Below are 24638 nucleotides of genomic sequence, written 5' to 3' on the forward strand. Positions count from 1 at the left end.
ATTGTTCTGGATAAATATTACCCAATTCTCCAGAGAACTCTCCTGGCTCCTGAATAGGATGGGAAACATTTAATTAATTTTTTAAAATAATCTTTTTTGTCACAAGTTGGGTTACATTAACACTGCAATGAAGTTACTGTGAAAAGCCCCAAGTCGCCACATTCCGGCTCCTGTTCAGGTACACAGAGGGAGAATTTAGAATGTCCAATTCACCCAACAGCACGTCTTTCGGAACTTGTGGGAGGAAACCAGAGCACCCAGAGGGGGCCCATGCAGACAGGGGGAGAAGGTGCAGACTCTGCAGACAGTGACCCAAGCCGGGAATCGAATCTCGGACCCTGGCGCCATGAAGCAACAGTGCTAACCACCGTACCGCCCATCTGAATAAAAACACAGCCTTTGTTTAACCTCTCATCCAAAAGGTAACACCTCTGCCAGTGCAGCACTCCCTCAGCACTGCTCATCTAACAGCATGGATTAAGTGGCTCAAACTTCTGACTTAGATGCTAAATTATTACCTGATATCTAATGGATTATGAATGTTAACACAATTTATCTTTAGAAATTCAAATCATAGCTAACATCTCTAACTTGTCAGGACTTATTTTCTGGAACTAATTATTTTACCAAGTGTACCAGAAATCACTTAGGGAAGGATTTAAATTATACTTATAGATTAATCAAAGCTATGAAAATCTTGAGTACCTTGCATTCTGCTACATGAATTTGAATGTGAGCATTAAGCAGTGAACTTCATTCTGTACCTGTTGTGGCTCATGTAAGATCATTGTGGGTCATCTGGATAAAAATAAAACCTATAAATGGCCCAGTTTGGTTTGACTTTCAATTAAAATGATGCATTCAAGTATTGGTCGAGTGACATTTTACATGTACGCAACCTCATTTCTCGATCAAACTATCTGGCCCAATAAATCACATGTGCAGCCCTTTTACCAGCACCTTGTATTTCCTGAAATTGCGAATGAGCTGTCTCCTGTCATTTAAAAAATGTCAACAGAGATGGCTATAAAATGGGTGCTTGTTCTATTTTCAAAACAAGCCTAGTTGGAAACAACAGATCCTGTCATTATAGCACAGAAGACCAAGGCTAATTACTCATCCAATCTCCCCAATATTGTATTTGAAGCTGGAGGATCTATTTTTTTCAATCAATGTTGGGTGAGTTGATCAATTTCTGGCCACACATCCTCTTTATCTTTGTGAATGTCTCCCCACTACCACTTTCCACTCGGCAATGCCACAAAAAACAAACTTGCATTTATTTAGCACCTTTAACAATTAAAACAGCCCAAGGATCTTCACAGGAGCATTATAAAGCAAAATTCACACCGAGCCACACAAGGTTGAATTAGGGCATATGGTCAAAAGCTTGGTCAGATAGGTTTTAAGGGCAGAGTTAGGTGATGAGGTTTGGGGAGGGACTTTCAGGCTTTGGGCCCAGGCACTGGCACCAATGTTGGAGCAATTAAAATTTGAAAGCTATTACTGAATCTGTTTACACTAGGCTAGACAAACGTACAACAAATCCTCATCAAAGAGCTGCTCTGACATTGTCATTGTAGCATTCCATACCAAGGAACCACCTTCAGCAGCAACTGAATAGACTCCCTCATCCCTGTAAAAAGAGTTTTGTTTGAGCATCAGCACCAGGAAGAGAAATGTCCTGGTCAGAGATGTTGCCATGCTGCCACCTATCAGCATTAATAATGTGACAGTAGAGGTCATTAACAGCTTCACATCTCGAGGCTTTACAATCACCAACAATCTGCCACATGATGCAGAAATCAACACACACGTTGTGAATGTGGAACAACAGCAAACTGACTGAGAACACCATACTCCGAGTCTATCAAGCCTGCATCCTCAGTGCACTCCCGTGCAGCTGTGAGAGTTGGCCAGCATATGCTCTTCAGCAGAGAACAAAGACCAATACAGCACAGGAACAGGCCCTTCGGCCCTCCAAGCCTGTACCGGTCATGATACCAACCTTGGCCAAAACCCTCAGCACTTAATTGTGCCGTATCCCTCTATATCTCTATCCATCCGATCTATGTATTTGTCAAGATGCCTTTTGAACGCAGTTAATGTATCTGCTTCCACACCCTCCCCTGGCAACACGTTCCAGGCACTCATCACCCTCTGCGTAAAAAACCTGCCTCGCACATCTCCTCGAAACTTTGCCCCATGGACCTTGATGTGTTGGGTGCTCTGGATCCGTGGAACACATACAACCCACCAACACTTAAAATAGTACAACACTATTGCATTAAGTTAGAAACTATTGAACATACTTTCACTGTGGGTTAACACGGTGTTAGATTAAACTAAAGACCTATGCCTGTCCGAACCATTCTGTGCACTCAGCACATGGTGAGGATCTGTGCTGTAAGCTGTAAGCTCTGTCCTTGTAGGAGGCTGTATCCCGAATGAGCGGGAACTCTGATGCCCCCTGTCTTTATAGTGAGTGTGCTCTAACTGGTGATTGGCTGTGGTGTTGTGTGTGTTGATTGGTCTTGCTGTGTGTCCATCAGTGTGTGTGTCTGCACCATGATATACTGGTATATATTATGACAGACCTTAAACCTGTGCCCCCTGGTGACTGACCCCTCCTCCCTGGGAAAGAGTGCCTGCCCATCCACTCTATCCATGCCCCTCATAATCTTGTAGACCTCTATCAGGTCACCCCTTAACCTCCGCTGTTCTAATGAAAACAGTCCAAGTCTATTCAGCCTCTCCGCATGGCTAGCACCCTCCAGACCAGGCAACATCCTGGTAAACCACCTCTGCACCCTCTCCAAAGCCTCCACATCCTTCTGGTCGTGGGGCGACAATAATTGTGTGCAATATTCCAAGTGCGGTCTTACCAAGGTTCTGTACAACTGTTGCATGACTTGCCAATTTTTATACTCAATGTCCCGTCCAATGAAGGTAAGTATTTTGTATGCTTTCTCGACTACCTTGTCTACTTGTATTGCCACGTTCAAAGATCTGTGGACCTGCACACCCAAATCTCTCTGAGACTTTCTATATTCCTAAAGTGTTTTGCCATTTACAGTATATTTCCTCTCTATGTTCGACCTACCAAAATGAATTACCTCACAATTGTCCGGATTAAACTCCATTTGCCATTTCTCTGCCCAAGTCTCCAACCTATCCAAGTCCTGCTGTAAAGCCAGTAAATAACATGGAAATGTTTCATACCACACTACCAGTCCATCAAGTATAAGCAGACTCTCACTGCTCTGCAACACGTTGACAACACAAAAGGTGGTTGTACTTAAACCAGAAATTTAAACAAGAGGAAAGTTACTGGGTGGCACTTTGTATCTCTAGTTTGGTGGGGAGGGTGAAAGCTGATCTGGCAAGGTGGGATGGTCTCCCTCTGTCACTGGCAGAAGACTGAACAGTTTCCACCTTTGCTGTCTCAAACATATCCTGAGCATCTCTTGGCAGGATAAGGTAATCAATTCAGAGGTCATAAGATATAGGAGCAGAATTAGGCCATTCAGCCCATCGAGTATGCTCCACCATTCTATCATGGCTGATATGTTCCTCATCTGCTACCTACAATCTTACAGGCCAAGAGCTGGATTGCAAAATCAGCCAGAGCATCTTCCCCCTAGAACACATGACCTAGGAGCGGGAGTGGGCAATTTAGCCTCCACAGCCTAATACCCTCAATGTGATTATCATAGATTATCATAGAATTTACAGTGTAGAAGGAGGCCATTCGGCCCATCGAGTCTGCACTGGCTCTTGGAAAGAGCACCCTACCCAAGGTAAACACTTCCACCCTATCCCCATAACCCAGTAACCCCACCCAACACTAAGGGCAATTTTGGACACTAAGGGCAATTTATCATGGCCAATCCACCTAATCTGCACATCTTTGGACTGTGGTAGGAAACCGGAGCACCCGGAGGAAACCCACGCACACACGGGGAGAATGTGCAGACTCCGCACAGACAGTGACCCAAGCCGGAATCGAACCTGGGACCCTGGAGCTGTGAAGCAATTGTGCTATCCACAATGCTACCGTGCTGCCCCATGGCTGACCCCATCCTGGCCTCAACTCCACATTGATCCCATCCTGGCCTGTTCGCCATAACTTTTCAACCCATTACTAAAACAAATATGATGTGGAGATGCCGGCGTTGGACTGGGGTGAGCACAGTAAGATGTTTTATAACACCAGGTTAAAGTCCAACAGGTTTGTTTCGATGTCACTAGCTTTCAGAGCGCTGCTCCTTCCTCAGGTGAATGTGTTCGCCCGAGGAAGGAGCAGCACTCCGAAAGCTAGTGACATCGAAACAGCCTGTTGGACTTTAATCTGGTGTTGTAAAACTTCTTACTAAAACAAATATGGAAGGCTTCACGAATGTGTGTGTCATCCGTGACATGGGTCATGCTAATCTTTTCTGTAACATTCCAATCTTATTATATGTGCTGCCGAAGGTCCTGAAGCTTGCCTCCGAGCGGCATACAAAGATGGCCACGCCAGTGATATTACCAGATCTCAACCTGCTAGATGTCCATATCTGCACTACAAGCAAGATATCAAGCTGGGAGGCGGGTGGGGCTCACTCCAGATTGGGCACCTGGGGTTATCGCCAAAAACACCTGCGGAAAATGCGCCAATGGTCATGGCCTCTGGAAGCTGACTGGTGCAACATTGGAAGAGGCGAGGAGAAAGAAAAATCTCAGAGGGCCCTGAGAAAACAGAGACTAGTGAACCATGCATCTTCTCAGCCCACTGCCTTCCTCTGCAACACATGCGGCAGAGACTGCCATGCCAAAGTTGGGCTCCTGAGTCACACCAGACAATGGTTAACACAAAGCCGGCCACCACGGCACAAACCGCCATCTCTCGAGACAAAAGGGGGCCAAGAAGAATCTCTATTAGGCAGTGCATCCCAAATGTTTTGTTTTGGAAGAGTACAGAATATAATTGGAGGTGTGAAAACACATTAAAATCAATGTGGAAAATGAGTTCTCAATAATAACATGACAGAAAATCTCAACCCAAGGCATTAAGAACTTTGATACTCTTGTTCTGTCAATCATGCAGGTCCTAAATAAAGGAAAGTCGCCATAGTCCCAGATGACAATAGGCTGCTTTCCCCTTTGAGGGGGGGGGATGAGCTGACTGATGGTGATTTAACCTGAAGATCACTACAGGCAAGGGGCAAGGATGAGAAGGCGGGCCTTCATGAATAACTTCAGCCGGTATGGGAATTGAACCCGCGCGGATTGTCTCGCTCAGCATCACAAACCAGCTGTCTAGTCAATTGAGCTAAACCACAGAATCACAGAAAAATAGTGCAGAAAAGGCTCTTCGGCCCATCGGGTCTGCACTGCCGCATGAAAGGCACCTGATCTGCCAATCCTAATCCCATTTGTTCGTACTTGGCCTATAGTCTTGAATGTTAAGACATGCCAAGTGCTCATCCAAGTACATTTTAAAGGATGTGAGGCAACCCGCCTCTATCACCTTCCCAGGCAATGCGTTCCAGACCGTTACCACCTTCTGGTAAAAAGGCTTCCCCAAATCCCCCCTGAACCTCCTGCCCCTCACCTTGAACTTGTGTCCCCTCGTAACCAACCCTTCAACTAAGGGGAACAGCTGTTCCCTGTCCACATCCCTCAATCTTGTACACCTCGATCAGGTCACCACTCCGCCTTCTCTGCTGCAGTAAAAACAACCCAAGCCTATCCACATAACTAAAATGTTCCATCCCAGGCTACATCCTGGTGAAATGCCTCTGCACCCCCTCCAATGCAATCACATCCTTCCTATAATATGGTGACCAGTAGTCCAGTTGTGGCCTCACCAATGTTCTATACAACTCTAACATGACTTACTTGCTTTTGTAATCTATGCCCTTCTACCTTCAGAGATTCATTTACAAACATGCCATGGTCTCTTTGTTCCTCAGGATTTCCCAGTGTGGTACCATTCATTGAATATTTCCTAGTCAAATTGCTCCTTCCGAAGTGTAACACCTCACACTTTTCAGGATTAAATTCCACGTTTCTGCCCATTTGACCATCCCGTCGATATCTTCCTGTAACCCAAGACTCTCAGCTTCACTGTTAACCACCCGGCCTATCTTTGTTTCATCTGCAAACTTAATGATCCTATCCCCCACATAGCCATCTAAGTCATTTATATAAATGGCGAATAACAGGGGACCCAGCACAAATCCCAGTGGTACGCCACTGGACACTGGCCCCCAGTCACTAAAGCAGCCGTCTGTCATCACCTCGGTTTCCAACAGCTCAGCCAGCTTTGAATCCACCTTCTCAATTCCCCTGTATCCCATGTGCATTTGTCTTCTTTATAAGTCTCCCATGTGGGACCTTGTCAAATGCTTTGTTGAAATCTAAGTAAACTACATCAACTGCACTACCCTCATCTACACATTTAGTCATGTGCTCAAAAAATTCAATCAAATTTGTTGGGTATGATCTCCCTCTGACAAAGCCATGCTGACTATTCCTGATTAAACCACGCCTCTCCAAGAGGAGATAGATTCTCTCCTTCTGAATTTTCTCCATTAGTTTCTCCACCACTGACGTGAGACTCACTGGCCTGTAGTTCCCTGGCTTATCCCTACAACCTTTCTTAAATAGTGGGACCACATTCGCGGTTCTCCAGTCCTCTGGCACCTCTCCCGTGGCCAGAGAAGAATGAAAAATTTGGATCACGGCCCCTGCAATCTCCTCCCTCGCCTCCCACAGCAACCTGGGTCACAATTCATTCAGACCTGGAGATTACTCCACTTTTAAGCCTGCCAGCACCTCCAATACCTTGTCCTTCCCTCAGACAACTTGCTCAATAACCTCACAGTCTCTCTCCCCAAGTTCCATATCTGCCTCCTCATTCTTCTGGGTGAAGACAGATGTGAAATATTCATTTAACACCCTATCAATGTCCTCTGGCTCCACCCACAGATTCCCCCCTTGGTCCATAATGGGCCCTACTTTTTCCCTAATTATCCTCTTCCCATTGATATACTTATAGAATATCTTGGGATTTTCCCTACTTTTACCAGTTAGAGATTTCTCATATCCCTTCTTTGCTCTCCTAATTGCTTTCTTAAGCGCCATCCTGCACTGTGTGTTCCACGAATGCCTCTGTTGATTTGGTCCCCTAGTACTTATTAAAAGTACTTATTAAAAGTTTTTTTTTTCCTTCTCATTGTATCCTGATTATCTCTGGTCATCCATGGTTTTCTGGGTTTGTTACGCCTTCCAATTGCCCTAGAGGGAACATGTTGGGCCTGTATCGTCCCCATTTTTTCTTTAAAACCCCCCAAGCTCTTTGGTAGATCTCCCCACTAAATAGGGAAACACTTCATGGAACCCCCGCCAGTGCAGAAGGAGGCCGTTTGGCCCACTGAATGTGCACCAACCCTCTGAAAGGACACCCTACCTAGGGTCAGGCTCCTACACCATCCCCGTAGGCCAGTAACGGCAGCTGACGTTTTGGACACTAAGGGGCAACTGATCATGGCCACTCCACCTCACCTACACATTTTTGGATTGTGGGAGGAAACCGGAGCACCCGGATGAAAACCGCGCAGACATGGGGAGAAAGTGCAAACTCCAAAGAGAATGTCACCCGAGTCCAGAATTGAACCCGGTTCCCTGGCGCTGTGAGGCAGCAGTGCTATCCACTGTGCCACCGTGCCACACCCATAAGGTGATATGTTGTCATAGATCAGCCTCCACTCACAGCCCTTTCCATTTGTTTTGGAGTATTTTGCTGATTTTCAAACTGCTGTCATATTGCTATCAAAAACAGTTGCTGCAGAGAATGTTAAGATCTGTACTTAAAGGGTTGACACAATGTCAGGATTCCGATAGATGTAGGAAAATCTAACAGTGTTAGCTGGATCAGTCTTCACAAATGGAAATGGTTTAATTGCTCTCATGTAAGTTCGCTACTCACCTTTCAACACTATCTTTACTCCCATTAAGGGGTATTTACATCTTCATTACATTGATTTCACCCATTCTCCTCAGCTTTATAGGATGTGCCACTGGAGCAGGAATGAAGGTGAATGGGTGGGTTTTCACCAGGACCAGACTAGCAGACTCCTTAAGGAGGGCCCAGGATCAAGAGGGCGGCTGGGGGAGGGGCACATGGTAGTGGGTGCTGGGCTCTCCATAGGGCACATGGTGCCTGACCAGGAGGGAGACTCCTACCTCAGCTCCCCAAAAGACTGCTTTGTTGGTCAAAAATCTCAGCAGCAGAGGCTGGGTGGGCAACAGATACAGCGTGTCCGCCGTGCCACCCAATTTTATACCCCACCTCCCAACACACTCCCAGATAGGTCAACAAAATTCCAATATCACTGGGTCAGATTTCTTAGTCATTATCATGCTGCTGTTTGTGGGACCTTGCTGTGTACAAATGTGTGTGTTTCCTACATTACAAAAGTGCTTTGTTGGCTAAAGGTGCTTTGGGACATCCTAAGGTTGTGAAAGATGCTATATAAATGCAAGCTCATCCTTCCTTTGCGTGTTGTGAAAGTGTACAGAGTGCCACACTGTTGCTCAATAACATGTGATTGTATTACCCTGCACAGTAAAATAAAAATACAACACTCAACCCGCTCATGAGATCTTACAAACCACGCCCCCCCCATTTCAAAATGCAGAACTAAATTAAGAATACTAGTGACAGTGAGCCGCTCACATTTACTGCAAGGTGGGTCTGTTATAGAGATTGAATTATTAGTGAATTAATCAGGACTGAAATAATCTAATCTATGCTGTATTATCAAAGCGTCATCGACCTTTCACCCACATACTGCAGTCGATTCAGTAACGATGTCCGCCTCATACCAGGTGAAAGGGGGAAAATAAGATGCCTGCATATGTGGAGGCCATTCTGAACCTCAAATCCCATTTAGTTAGATCATGGCTGATCTGAGTTTTCATTTTTCTGCATTGATTCCATATCCTTTAACACCGAACAAAAAGTTATCAAATCAGTTTGAAATGTTTCTATTGGCCACCCCCATCCTGGGCGGGATTCTCCATTTCAGAGACTAAGTGCTGACACCGAGACTGAATGGCGGGTGTTCCAATGACCCAATGGCGGCACCAGTCCCGGGGCAATTCAGCACATGCACTCGTGCCATGTGAAACTAGTGTGATTCTAACTCACACTGGCGTCAGATGCGTTGCGGTCGAGATTGGCACTCAAAAGCCTGACAAGCTGCAGCCACACCCACATACACACTCATTCCAGCCAGGAAGATGCCAGCCCGGAGAGTGGCTCCGAGATTCGCAGATACAGAGCTGGAGATACTGCTGGATGCCGTGGAGGAGAGGCAGGGGTGGAGGTGTTGGGGTTTGGGGATGTGATGGTGGAGCTGCCGATGGCCAGGCCCCCTAATCAGCGAACCTGGAGGCGATCAAGTTGTCCTTTGCGGCAAGTCTTGCGCCCGAGCCCCTGCCGATGGCCATCACTGGAGGACCTCCTGCCCCACCAGCCACTGCTGCCAGCATTACGCTCTGTAGCCCCTGACCCACACCCTCCTGTGGAATCGACCATGGGTACCCTCCTTGGGGGGGCCTTGTACTACCCCGCCAGCAAGGTGCCACCTGGTTTCGGGGGGGCACTGCATGCCACTGACCAGCGCCATGCCTGGTGGCATGCGAGCAGGCAGGGACCACAGACGGGGCTGGGATAAGGGGCGGAGCACCTGTTGAGACCATAGCTGTAGTATGGGGTGGGTCTTCTGTGCAATGCACGCGTTGTGCTTACCTGTCCGGGGGGTAGAATGGATGGGAGCAAGTGCGCATTGGGCAGGCTGAGCTGGTCCTGTGGGATGGGGTGACTGATGGTGGGGCATCCTCTCTTGGGGAGTGGGGGGGGGGCAGTGTGCCAGGGTAGGTGGCAAGGGCTATTGTGCATGCGTCCGCTGTTTGGGCTTTCCTGTGCTTTTCCCCTGCAGTTGGGTAGTGCCTCGGACGAGTGTACTGAGGAGTGGCACTGGCTGCACTGGACCATGCCCATTCCATTGATGGGCCCACGGCCCATCTCCTGGTTGCCCCGTGCAACTCCTTCCGGCCCTGGCAGTCACTTCCTCCACAACCAATCGCACAGCTGACAGCCCACAGTTGCGCCTTTGGAGAGTTGTTTTACCTCCTCTCTCATCCTCAGCAGCCATGGTGGCCAGTTGCCATTTTTAAATACCACAAGTGAACCACGACTGGCAGGAGGCCGGAGATTACCGGGTGGGCCCGTTAATGTATACTAACGGCCTTTACTGTAAAATTTGTATTCCCACATCAGCACGGGGCGTGGAACGCATTCGCACCATTATTGGGGTGCCGGTGCATGGATTTCTGTCGATTTTCGGCTCACATGCGATTCTCCGCATGATTGCATGATTGCAATTCTGGCGTCGCTCGACAGAGAATCCCGCCCAACCGTGTTTTTGGCAGTGAGAGTTCCAAATTCCCTTTGTATAAGAAAATACTTCCTGACATCATTCTAGCTTGAATTTTAAGGATATTCCCCCTCTTTCTGGATTCCCTCCCCAAATGGAATTGTTTCTCTCTATCTACCTTATCAACTCCTTTAATCACCTTAAACACTTCAATCACATCACCTCAATTTTCAGTACTCGGGAATAATGGAACTCCGAAGGGAGTTCAGAGCCTTCTCAGGTTATAAACTTAACCTGAGCAAGAACAAGGGGTTGGATTCTCCACTCCCGCGCTGAAGTGCCCACGCCGTCGTGAACGCCATCGAGGTTCACGACGGCGTGAAACGGCCCCTATCCCGACCGATTCAGGCCCCAACAATGGGCTAGGATCGGGGCCGCGTCATCTACACGCGCCAGGCATTGTCGCCGCATTAAGTCGTCGCCGCATAGATGATGCGGGCGGCGTCGCATAACTGGCGTTACCCGCGCATGCGTGGTTGCCGTCCTCTCTGAATCCGCCCCGCAAGAAGATGGCGGACGGATCTTGCGGGGTCGCGGAAGGAAGGAGGTCCTCCTTCAGAGAGGACGGCCCGACGATCGGTGGGCACCGACGCGGGCCATGCCACATTTGAGGTACCCCCCCGGTGCAGGATCACGCCCTCCCCTCCCCCCCCCCCCCCCCTGCAGGCCGCCCCGCCAGCGTTCCCGCGCTGTTCCCGACGGCAGCGACCAGGTGTGGACGGCGCCGGGGGGAACCCGCCGTTTTGGCCTGGCCGCTCGGCCCATCCGGGCCTGAGAATAGCAGGGGTGCCGAAGAATCACCATTTTGGGTGTCTCCGGCGATTCTCCGGCCTGCAGCCCACGGAACTCGACGGGGCCGTTCCCGCCGCTTGGGAGAATCGCGGGAGGGCGTCGGACCGGCGGCCCGGGAAATTTTGGCGGCCCAGGCGATTCTCCCAACTGGCGCGGGAGTGGAGAATCTCACCCAAAATCTTTCCTGTGAACCTATGGGGGCTGGAACCAGAGCTGAGGAAGTTGCCGTTCAAACTGGCCCAGACCAAATTCCGATACCTGGGGTCCAAATCGCCCATGAGTGTACACAGATCCATAAATGGAACCTAACAAGTCTGGCGGAGGAGGTGAAAAGGGACCTACAGAGGTGGGACTTGCTCCTGCACTCCCTGGCGGCAGAGTGCAGATGATCAAGATGAACGTGTTGCCCAGGTTCCTTTTCCTGTCCGATCCCTCCGGAACTTCATCCCCAAGGCTCTCTTCACCAAAGTTGACAAACTAATCATGGCGTGAAAGAGCCCGAAGATCAGGAAAGAGGTGTTACATGGGAGGCTTTGCCGTCCCAAGCCTCCAATTCTACCACTGGACTGCTACCACAGAAAGAGTATGGGGATCTGTTAAAGAATCAGGAGCGGAATGGGTTAGGATGGAGGAGCGTTCCTGTATGGGGACGTCCTTCTGAGCACTGGCCATGGCAGCACTCACACTTCCACCCCATCAACCATTACATTAGTGGCCACGTTGAGAACGTGGAAGCAACTATGGCACCACTTCAATCTGACCGTGATGTCCAACATGGTCCCCATCTGCACAAACCGTAGATTCATCACCGTGACTTCAAAAGGGGGAGACAGGTCGAAGGGACACTGACAGTAGAGGACCACTACATATATGGCAGAGTAGCAACGCTGGGGGAACTCACGGACAAGTTCCAACTCCTAAAAGGAAAAATCAGAAACATCTTTCAAAAAGAGACGACGACGTTCCCCCAGATACCAGGGCACTCACTACTAGACAAACTTCTGACCGTGAACATCTACAGACAGATACTAGGGGAGATACGTACACCTCTTGACAAGACATGGGAGAATTGGGAGGAGGAACAGGGCATGGGGATTGGGGGAGGAGTTGGGATCGAAGCACTGTACAGGGCAAACTCCACCACTTGTGATGTTTAAAAAACGGGATCTCCACCTCCACATGCACAGGGCTGAGCCTGATGCAGCTAAAGGTGGTGCACAGGGCGCACTTAACCAGAACAAGAATGAGAGACGGGCTGTCCGAACTAACAGAGTTTCTCAAATTGGGGAACACAGGAAGAAAAGAGGCAAAGACTTACATTTATATGGCACATTTCATGAATTTGGGCATCTGAAAGTGTATTACAGCACCTTTGAAGTCTAGTCACTGTCACAATGTAGATAACACAGCAGCTAATTTGCACACAGCAAGTTCCCAGTAACATGATAATGTCCAGATAATCTGTTCTTTGTATATAATGGAGATGTTGATTAAGGAATAAATAAACACTGTGGAGATCTCCCCTCCAGAAAATACCCTGGGATCCTTTCATCCATTTGGGAGGGCAGGCAAGGTTTTGGTTCCACATCTCAGCCAAAAGATGGCGTCCCTGAAAAGGCAATACTGTACTGGAGAGTCAGCCGAGATTTTCAATCTCAGGTATTTGCAGCAGAACTTGAACCCAACACCTTCTAACTTAGAGGCAGGAATGGAGCACTGAGCTGACACTGAGTGGGGTCTAGCCAGAGTTTTGTATAACTATAATTTAACACATACCCCTTTGCATTCATTCCATTAGCCTTTTCAATTAACACTAATTTTGTGGGTGCATTTCCGGCCAATGCTGTGCATGCTCCATACATGCGCAGTTTGAGCATGTTGCTTCGTGGTGTCATTTCAAGCAGCCAGAGACAATGATGTCACTGCTGAAATCATCACAGTTAGGTGGTGACATCCTTTTACTGTGCACTCGGAGCACAATTGTGAAACACTATCATTTGTAATCATTCAAACAAGGTTAATTCTAGGCATGAGAGATTCGGGAGTTGAAAACACGGGCAGCAATTTAGGAGCAATGAAGAATGCTAAAGAGGCCAAAATTGTAGAAACGTGCAAGTCGCAGAGGGTTGCAAGGTTTGGAGGAGGTCACAGAGATAGGGAAAGGTTTGGGGTCTGGGGCGGGTTAGTGAGATTTGTAGGGAATGAAGAAAGTATCAGAGATATGGAGGTTCTCGCCAGATTGCGTCAGATTTCATGGTGGCTGTGTGGAACCAGTTGTTGACTTGGTCATACCATTCGATGGCCTGTTCTGGGGCTGGTTAGCACACAGCTAAATTGCTGGCTTTGAAGGCAGACCAAGGCAGGCCAGCAGCACAGTTCAATTCCCGTACCAGCCTCCCCGAACAGACGCCGGAATGTGGCGACTAGGGGCTTTTCACAGTAACTTGATTGAAGCCTACTTGTGACAATAAGCGATTTTCATTTTCATTTCTGTTGTGAATTTTCAGAGAGCCTGCTGGTGGAGGAACAATGAGAGAGAGAGCAGGCCTCTCTCTTTCTCTCATTGTTCCTCCACCTGCAGGCTCTCTCCACAATTAAATTTTGAAATTCGCACATGCACAGTAAGGTCATCAGGGCATGTGCAAAGTGTTCCTTGCAGGCGCGGCACAACAATGACAATATTGAACTTCTGTGCATCTGTGAAGCCATGCACGTGCACAGAAGTGCTATCAGCGGCCATATTGCATTGGCAGGAATTACAGTGGGCTGTCCGAGCTCCAGGGCAATGGAACTGGGGGTACCCAAAAAATGCACTGAGGAACACCCCTCAGAAGTTCCCAGGTAAAGTTTGCAAGAGAAGTGCAAACTTCCGATGGGCAATTGCCCTGCATTGGGAACTATCTGAAAATGCGTCACATCAATAGTTACCCAGAAAAATTAGAAGGATTTAAACCGCTTCTGGGAGAGGAAATATTTGGATTTCAGTATAGTTGAACTGATTTCAACAGATGGAGCTGTACGGGTGGCTAGCACTGCTGCCTTACAGTGCCAGGGGCATGGGTTCAATTCCGGCCTCGGGTGACTGTCTGTGTGGAGTTCGTACGTTCTTCCCATGTCTGGGTGGGTTTCATCCAGGTGCTCCAGTTTCCTCCCACAGTCCAAAGATTTGTGGGTTAGGTAGATTGACCATGGTAAATTGTCCTTTGATATCCAAGTTGGGTTATGGGATTACGGGCAAGGTGGACATTCGTCAATGGGCAGTGTGTTATTCAAAGGGTCGGTGCAGACTTGATAAGCCGAATGGCCTCCTTCTGAACTGTAGGGTTTCTGTGATTCTAGCGTCTGGGTAACTATAGCACAGACCCACACCAACAAGCCTTGAACTCCCGGGAACTCCCCCCACACCTTCCTCCCCTTGCACAGGATTGCCTTTCAATGGAACTACCTCTACCTCCTGATTACCAATACCCACGGGACTCCTTCCCCCTCCTCCTTCTCCACATGTGACTTCTCCCACCCACCAACTACCCTTGCCCCCATGGGACTACCCGACCCACCCAGGCCTGAACAGACTTACTTCCCACAACGAACCCCACCAATTGCCAGACTACCCAAATCCCCCCCAACCCACTGTCCAACTCCCTCCTCCCAAGACAGTCCGACCTGTGCCCCCAGATTGTCCAACTACCCCTCCCATGACTGTCCGATGCCACACCTGCCACATTCTACCCACTTACCTGACAATCGTACCTTCCCCCTGGCTTGAAAGTGGCTGGACATTTAAACCTACCCGCTTTATGGCAGCCAGTGCTGTAACAAAATGGGGCATGGCCTTCTTACATCTGCCCTTCGACAGAAGGCCCAGGAGCAGACTGCTCTGCACAGTTCTCACACAGTCTGAGGCGGAAAGTCGGGTGAGAAAAGATCAAAAGAATTTGTAGGTAAGAATGAAGAAGTGGATCCGACTCAGACTGTCACTCCGCGCAAGTTCAGGCCCGATGTAATTTTGTCAGGATGCATTACAACCTACACACCGTCCACATCCAGGGGGCGCACTCTAATACAGGACTTTTGTCAACAGCAGCAAGCATCTGGCAATATGGGGAGCTCAGTCTACGCCAGTTCCCGTCTGCACCAAACACTCCATCATACATCCCTCACTCTCAATGGAACAAGGAACTGCCCCCGATGCCTTTTAGTTCCAACAGAAGAGAGTTGACCTTCTTCCTACCGTGCGGTTTGGGAATTAACCACAATATATCTAACTGGACTCTAACCAGTGTTTTATGTATGCCCCCTTCAAAGACTTGCGTGCATATGTGCCCAGGTGTCTCTGTTCCTGGACCATTTAAAATTGTACCACTTATTTTATATTGCTTCTCCTGATCTTTCCTACCAAAGTGAATCACTTCACACGTCCCTGGGTTAACTTTCATGCACCAGGTGTCTTGACTATTTCACAAGTCCACGTCTTCTTGAAGTCTGCTACTGCACTCCTCTTAGCTTCCTGCATTTCAGCGTTTGACCTACAAATGTTGAATTATGTACATCAAGTCCTGGCCATTTAGATCAAGAAAAGCAGTAAAATTGACCCCTGATGAACACCATTGTAAACTTCCCTCCTGTCTAAAAAACCCCTTCACCACTACTTTCTGCTTTCTGTTCTCCTACCAATTTCAAATCACCGACCCCTTTATTCCAACAAGCATCAATTTTGCAAACAAGTCAAATAATGTGGAACTTTAGCAAACACGTAATTGGGCAAGCTTCAGTGGGAAGCATAGGTAAATAAAGCTGTTAATGGAGCCTGAAAACCCATGACGATCAAAGATCTGCTCACTATGTAAACACAGAGAACTGCTTTCATTTTATTTCAGTGCTGTCCTTCAACAACACTACTTAATTCAAACACCCATTGTCCAGATGGGGTCTCTGCTGGCAAGGTTTGGCATTTACCGCCATCCCAGACTTTTTGAGGTCATAACGATCAGGAGGGACTGAACAGACTGAGGCTCTTTTCTCTAGAAAAGAGTAGTCTGAGGGAATAGAGATCTTCAAAATTTTGACGGGGTGAATGCAGAGGAGCTGCTTCGAATTGTGCGTGCATCCACAGCCAGAGGCCATCATAATTGTTTGTTCAGGGAATGCAGACACTGCTTGAAAATACACCATTTATTGCTCATCCTTAACTGCCCTTGAGAATGTGGTTGTGAGCCACCATTTTGAACTGGCTCAGTACATGTGGTGCACCCACAGTGCTAAGAAGTGAAGGAATGGCAAAATGATTTCAAGTCAGGAGGTTTATGGCTTGGAGGGGAGATCACAGCTGGTGGTGGTATCTGTCAGACAGTCACTAATAAATCCAGTGAGGAATTTCGGTGAAACCTCCTCACCCACAGAATGTGGAACTCATTACCAGATGGAGTTGTTAACGCAAATAGTACGGGTGCATTTAAGGGGATGCTAGTTCGGCGCACATGGAGAAAGGATAGCGGGTTAGATGACTTAGAGTAAGAAGAAGCTTGGACCAGGTGGACTAAATTATTTATTTCTGTACTGTACTTATTTTCCTCACTGGAAGAAGTACAAAGGTGTGCGGGTTAGATGGATTAAATTGCCCCTTAGAGTCCAATGATATGCAGGCTAAGTAGGGTTATGAGAACAGTGAGAGGAGTGGGCCGAGGTAGGATGCTCTTTCAGAGGGTCGGTGCCAACTCGATAGGCTGAATGGTGTCCTTTTGCACTGTAGGGATTCTATGATTCTATGAAGTCAAATTGAGAGAGGTGGAGACTCAGCAGCAAATCTAACCTTGCCAGCTCCTCACTCAGGACTAAATTTTCACTCCCAGATCAGGAGCCTCGAGTTGCGACTCCGCAAACCTGACTCGGGTCCAGATGGACAATTATTAAAGGACGTTGGGGCCGTTGCTCCTGGAAACAGTGAAGAGGCAGCCAAAGGGGCTGCCGATTTACGACATGGGCTGGTTAATAGGCTCACCTCGGTGCTCTGAGATTTACAATAAAAACCTTCTCTCCCTCAGCCCTCTCAGCCCCTTAGCCTTCCACACTACCCATGCTTTGATCCATGCCAACTTATGCCTTCCAGCCACCCCTCATGTCTCCTCATAACCTCCATGTCAATATATGTCTCTCTCCCCAGCCTTATTCCCCATATGCTTCATGTCAACCGATGCCCCTCTACCCATCCCCATTGCCCTTTATAGCCTCTATATCCCTTGACTAAACCCATTGGATCTTTATAGCCCCTATATCAACTTAACTCCAACCAATGTCACATATGAACCCCCCTCCAACATCCCACCCTTTTCCCATGGCAACTTCCAGCATCCACCATGGACAGACCTTGGCAGCTATGCTCGGATGAACTAAAATAATGTTCTAAGAGTCAATTGCACGATTTTAAAAAATCACGAATTCATACAAACGCACTCAATGAATTCAAATTCCTTCAAGCACTTAATCCCTTATGAAAACAAAATAGTTTCATGGTTCCATATAAAAGGCGTTCTAACCTATTGAAGCTGTCAATCAAATTGTGCTATTGGCATTCATACCAGTTAGAATAAAAATAAGAGAACAAAAAAAAACCTCTAGCCCTCAAACTACACACAATCCCCATGTCCAAACAATGCCAACTTATGACACCCCATGCTTCCACTGTGATAATGATAGGTTGTGGAATCAGTCATATAGCATGAATCCTGTAATGATAACCTTCAAGCTGATGTCAAAAGACAGATTGTGTAATTGCCTGTATGGGATGTATTTTGTTCCAATAAATTAAAGGGCTCCGGGATTTAAATGGCTCAACAACTCGACAATTTCTTTCACTTATGCACATTCACATGTGCTTTTAATAATTCCAAAGGGCATCATACCTCTCCCAAAGGGGTACCTGGACCTCTCCAAATACCTCCAGCAGTTCTAGATCTTTTCCTGACAGGTCTAAATCCTAGGAATCATTTTTGGTCATCCCAGTTACAAAAGTTGCACTTTTACATGTTCAGCTGTCTCTGTGAACCATGGATAAGCAGTCTACAACCTGACCCCACTTCCCCGTGCCACCGTCCTGCTTAGCATAAATGGTGTTAGCGGGGGTTGGGGAGCGAGACCTCTGGAATCAAGGCATTTGCGCCATTTTGGCTAAGGCACCGAGCCCTTCCAACTTTGAGAAAACTCAGGCCTCAGTGCGTTAAGTTAAATTTACCTTTAGCCTCTCATTGGAGATTATATTAGTAGGTGGTGGTGGTGTCAACGGTGTATGCGGCTGCACCATGTCCAAGCAGGATGGGCTTGATGGACAAAATAGTATTTACCATTTTCTTCGTATAATTCATATATTTTCAATAGTAGAGACTGAGCACAGCTCCAAGGCTGTGGCTACTTCATGCATCATGTTACCAACCACTTGGGTTTCATATAATATCCCCTCATGCACAACTCCATTGTCGAAATGGTATCTAGCACACTGAAGCAAATAATTTGGTCATTATCACATGGCTATTTCTGGGAACTTGCTTTGCACAAGTTGCCTGCCACATTTCCCACAACAGTGATTACCATTTTAAAATATTCAGTTGCCTGGAAAATACCTTGGGATATCCTGGTGTTGCGAACGATGCTATATAAATGCAAGTTCTTTTTTTTCTATGCTTATATGGTCCAAGAACCTTTGGTCTACCTTTCATACTTTCAAATAAAGTGACATAGAAGGATTTAATCGGCCTTACAGCCTATCCTCCATCATACATGATTGTGCTGTGTTGAGTTCGGTCAAATGCAGTTTCTAGTTTCAAAACCAGAAATAACAATTTGCATTTATTAAACATTTGCAGTTGGAAAGGCCCAAAGGTGCTTGATGGCAGAGAAACACTGGTGTGAAGCAGAGAGTTAAAGAAGAACAGCTAAGGGGCAGGTTCTGAGGAGTCACTCACGTGTGTGGAGAGGGGAACAAGAGGCTTTTAAGTAAGAAGTTCCATAGTATTGGGTACCAAGGCTGAATACCAAGCAATGCCAGCCCAGGTTTACCCCAAGAACCAAACCCACTGAAGGTACAATCTATCCCATTTGTTTGGATAGACTTTACAGCATAGAACATTCATAGAGTCATACAGTACTGAACGTCACCATGCAGCTCATCGTACTCTACAAAAGAGCTATTCAATTAGTCCCATTTCCCCTGTTCTCGTCCAATTGTCCTGGAAAGTTCTACTTTGAAAGTTCCATCTCGAATTCCCTTCAGAAAGTTAATATTTGATCTGCTTTCACCACTCTTTCAGATTGTACATTCCTGATTAAAACAACTCGTTGTACAAAATAATTTTTGTCATCTCTCTCTGGGTCTTTTGCCAATTACCTTAAACCTCTGCCCTTTGGTAACCGACCCTCTTGCCAGGAGAAACCGTTTCTCCCTATCTAACCTATCAAAACCCATCAATATTTTCAACACCTCCATTGAACTTGCTTTTACATAACTTTCTCCTCTCTAAGGAGAACAATCCCAGTCTCTCCTTCATTCAAGTGTAATCCTTCATTCCAGGTGCCATTCTCGTAAATCTCCTCTACAACCTCTCCAAGGCCATAATATCCTTCTTAAAATGTGGTGCCCAGAACTGGACACAATACTCCAACAGAGGTCTCAATCCGTGATTTATAGGGGAAAATTATTTTGACTGCAAAGTTCAAATGAAAACTGCAAATGCTTCAAATCTAAATTTAACACAGCAGATGCTGCAAATAGACAGCAGCTCAGGCAGCATAATAAAGACAAAGATACTGGGCAAATGTGTCATAAGAAATAATGACAGTGAAGAAATAAACTATCCTAACTGGATAAATACGTATCTCATCCATGAGAATGCAATACCATGCTCCATTCCTCCACCACTACTCAACTCCCAGAGCATGAACAGAGAACAAAAATCTCCCACTAATTTCAGGAAAAGCTCTGGAATTTCAGGAAATTCCACCTGGACTCCCTGAGGCAATCAAGCAAGTCCCAGCTGCCTCATGTGTCACCATTATATATGCTGATCTAACCCTCACACTCTCCACATGCATCATTAGATGCACTGGAGACTAGATAGTCCTAACAAAGGATCCTTACCCAAAGCATTAACCTTCCTCCTTCCTGTTTAGGGCTTGACTGTAAAACAGTGAGAAATGGATGGGATGACTCGCAGCATTTCATTGTCATTTGGAATGTCTAACCTGCTCTCATTTGTAGTCTGTGGTTACACAATGCATCAATTTCTCGGTCCCCAGCTTTGGATTTCTATTTAGAAAACAGTAGTGATCATATCATGGACTTTTGGCTCCTTCCTTTTATGTGTATGTGGTATGTGTGAAAGCGAGATCTTAATAACATATAGCTCATTATCAATTATACTATATGGCTAAAAGCATATAAGGTTGACTGGAAATTGCTGCAACAGACTGGCTAGAAATGTTGACTGTTGTTGATAACATTATGGCTGTCCTATAATTCCCAAGGTTATATGGTTGTGGTTATTGCACAGACTGAGGACAATCCAACAAACTATATTTTACCAAATACCAAACTGTGGTCAATTTCTACTGTGGACCAGTTTTCTTGCAATTCACATCTTTTTATCCACGGAAGGAAGCCACTCTTTCCAACATGTCTGTGCTGGCACATTGACAGAGCCACCCAAAACAAATCACACTTGTCTGATGATTCTCTGTAATCCTGCATCTTTCTCTGCTGCAATATTAATCTGGTATTCTCTTAAAACGATGCCATGGCCTCTGTCTCAATCATTCTTCTGCAATGTCAGAGACAATGGTGTCCCTCCTTACTATTTTCACTTGTTCGTGGAACAGTGGGACAACACTGCCAAGGCTATATTATTAACTATTGCTGTTTGCCTGACCAAATGTGGGAATGCTCAGCCATCTCAGAGGCAAAGGCACTGAGGATCAATCTTAGTGTTGGATTGGAGTCACATGTAGGCCAGACTGGGTAGAAGTAGCATCCTCACCTCCATGAAGTGAGCTACTGGTGTAAGGAGAATTCAGCAGATTTCATCATTTTCTGTACACCAAGGTTCCACGGTCAGCAGTGTGGTGTGATCACGATAGTACAAAACAGGGGGATCAATAGGCCATACATCCCTTCGCACCTGCCCCACCATTTAACAAGATCATGGCTGATCTTCCACCTTAACTTTACTTATCTTCCCTATTCCTATTTCCCTTGATCCCCTTTGAGCATAAAAATCTATTGATCTTAGTTTTGAATATGCTCAATGACCGATTCTGCAGTTCTCTGGGGTGGAAAATTCAAAAGATACACAACCGTCAAATCTCAGCCCTGTGGCCAATCCCCATGTTCTACACTCTACAGTCCCCAAGCCTATAGGGGAAACAGCATTTTGGCATTTAACCTGACAAGTCCTCCAAGACTATTATATTTCAATGCGAACACCACTCATTCTTTCAAATGCCAGAGAATATAGGTCCAATCTACTCAATCTCTGCTCACAGAGCAACGCTCTCCTCCCAGGATTAATCCTGTGAGCCTTCATTGAACCCCCATCTCTGGCAAGAATATCCTTCCTTGCAGAAGTAGAACAAAACAGACCACAAAATACGTGTTGCTAATGTTGATTTGCCATGTTGGCCAGGAAACTGGGGACAACCCCCTGCTCTTCTTCAAAATACAGCCTGAGGATCTTTTATGCCTACGAGGGAGAGCAGACAGTTTTCCCTCTCAGTTTTAACTTCACCCATAAGATGGCACCCCCAACCCAACAGTGCAGCACTTCTTCAGTACTGCAATGGGAGCGTCAGCCTGGATTATGTGCTCAAATCACTCGACTGGGACTGGGACCCTCAACCTTTTAACTCAGGCTAAAATTGGGGCTGGACCCCCAATAGGTAGTGATCAAAAAAAAGAGCAATATCTCGAGTCATTTTTCAGCAGACTGAACATGTGGAAGCATAAAGATTATATAGCTTGTCTGAGTTCGTACCAAAATGCATGAGAAGGTTCCTGCATTCCAACTGGATCCATGACAACATGGCGCAATTAAGCTAATTCTCACTGTATTGGCGAGGTTATACCAGGACTATATGAGCACAGATGAAGATGTAGGTGGAACCTTTGGTAATGTCAGGACCCCTGTGCTTCTCAGCACAACCTCACCTCTGCAGTTTGTGTATACCGACATGATCGTATGCACAGGCTGCCACGAATTCACACTAATCCTCTAACTATGACTCTCTTTCTGGGAGTCACAGGTTTCAAAGCTATTCCCCTCAGATTTCTCAATGAATTAACTCCACTTGGGGATTTCCTAATCTTAGCCTTAAATTCCAACAATCTAATCACAAAAGCAGTTCATGATTCTGATGGTCTTGGAGATGTTAGTGTTGTGGGTGAACTTGCACCTTCGCCTTGTAATAAGTGTTGAAGGAGAAACCCTCCTTCCTTGACCTTGAACATAGGAACAAGAGCAGGCCATTCAGCCCCTCAATCCTGTTCTGCCATTCAATTGGATCATAACTGATATGCATCTTAATTACATGTACTTGCCTCAGTTCTGTATTTCTTAACAAAAATCAATCAAACTTAGTGCTGAAATTTCTAACTGACCCCAGATTCAACAGCTTGTAAGGGTGAAGAGTTCAGATTTCCACTGCCCTTTCTGTCAAGAAGTGCCTCCCGTCATCACCTCTGAATGGCCTAGTTTTTATTTAGTCTAATTCTAAGATTATGCCCCTTTGTTCTAGATGTAGAGCAAATAGTTTCTCTCTGTCTAATCTCCCAAATCCTTTGAGCATCTTCAACACCACTATCAGATCTTTGGAATCAATTAATTATTTGAGACATGCAGTCATCAATATTAATGTCCAAACATCACAGGCTAAGAAAAAGGATCTTGCCTTACTTTAGTATGCAATCTGCATCTTTTACTCTCAATGAAAAAAAACATTGCACCCACATAATGTTGGCAATTCATTAATGTTGATGAGGAGAAAGAATTTGCAATAAGATGAAACAAGAAGAATTGCTACACTGTCTTTCTTGACCTCAAGATTGTTCAAAGCACGTTACAGCCAAGGGTTATATTTGAAGTGCAATTACTCCTGTAATGTCGGAAACACAGCAGCCAATTTGTGCACAGCAAGCTCCCACTGATAACATACTTTAGCTGTTGGTTGCAGGATCTTCTTTGAATAGAGCTGTGGCATCATTTTCATCCACCTGAGAACGTAGATGAGACCTCGATTTAATGTCTCATCTGAAAGAGTCCTGTGTAGGAATTTGGGCAAATCTTCCGCACTCTATCTATGTTCAATGGCCTTTAACATGGACACTGGAACATTAAACCTCTCTCCAGAGGCTTGAGCACTTGATGTCTGGTGTCACTAAAATGCACTATTGAAAAAGTACTTGACTGTCAGAGACACCATCTCCTTAAAAGTGTTTCAGTCAGTCCAGATGAGCATATAATATAAAAGATTCCTTACATTGGTCAAATAAGAACAGAGGACGTCTCCCCAATGTCCAGGTCAACATTTATCTCACAGCCAAGGAGAGGATGCAATGGAGGTGGGTGGAAATGGAAGACGGATGGGATGGGGAGACAGGGAGGGGAAAGGGGCAATGGGGGAAGAGATAGATGGAAGAAGGGGAAGGGAAGATGGAGAGATACGGAGGGGAAGAGGGGTGGAAGGGGAGAGTGGGGAGTTAAGGGGAGGGGAAGGGGGAGAGCAGGGAGAGTTGATGGGCAAGGGGAGAGGGGGAGGAAGGGCAAGGGGAGAGAGGGGGAGCGAGGGGAGGAGGGGGGAAGAGAGGGGAGGAGGGAGGGGAAAAGGGAGAAGGGGATGAGGTTGAGTGGGAAGGGGAGGTAGAAGGAGAATGAGGAAGGGGAGGGGGGGAAGGTGAGGGGAGTGGAAGGGGGAGTGAAGAGGGAGGGTGGTAGAAGGTGGGAGTTAAGGGGGTAAGAGATAAGGGATAGTTAAGGGACTGGGGCACCGTGTTTGAATTAGGGCTAAGCAATTCAAATGTGATTTCAGGTAGAACTTCATCACTCAAAGGTCAGCAGAAACCTGGAACTTTCTCTGAAGAAAAATCTATTGAAACTGGGGATTAATCAACAATGAAAATTGATAGTGAGTTTTGTTGGGTAAGGGTGCCAAAAGGTTATGAAACCAAGGTTAGCATATGGAGTGCAGATACAAATCATCAATGATCTAACTGGATAGTAGAACAGGGGTTGAAGGGCTGAATGGTTTACTCCTGTCCCTGTGTAAATAGTGGCCGCTCATCAGAAAAGCGATTCACTGCCTGCAAAGCATGTTGGGCCA

The 24638-nt window shown here is 46.5% G+C and overlaps 1 protein-coding gene and 1 non-coding gene across 2 annotated transcripts in view; both read right to left on the reverse strand.

Moving 5' to 3' along the window:
- kiaa1549la (KIAA1549-like a) overlaps positions 1 to 24638 on the reverse strand; it is a 431663-nt gene that overhangs the window by 406074 nt on the left and 951 nt on the right. The gene's annotated exons all lie outside the window — the stretch shown is intronic.
- LOC140384956 (U6 spliceosomal RNA) lies at positions 4378 to 4480 on the reverse strand. Its single transcript, XR_011933243.1, has one exon. It is a non-coding gene; the product is annotated as a U6 spliceosomal RNA (small nuclear RNA).

The sequence above is a fragment of the Scyliorhinus torazame genome, chromosome 10, assembly GCF_047496885.1.
Source record: "Scyliorhinus torazame isolate Kashiwa2021f chromosome 10, sScyTor2.1, whole genome shotgun sequence".
Classification (NCBI taxonomy): domain Eukaryota; kingdom Metazoa; phylum Chordata; class Chondrichthyes; order Carcharhiniformes; family Scyliorhinidae; genus Scyliorhinus; species Scyliorhinus torazame.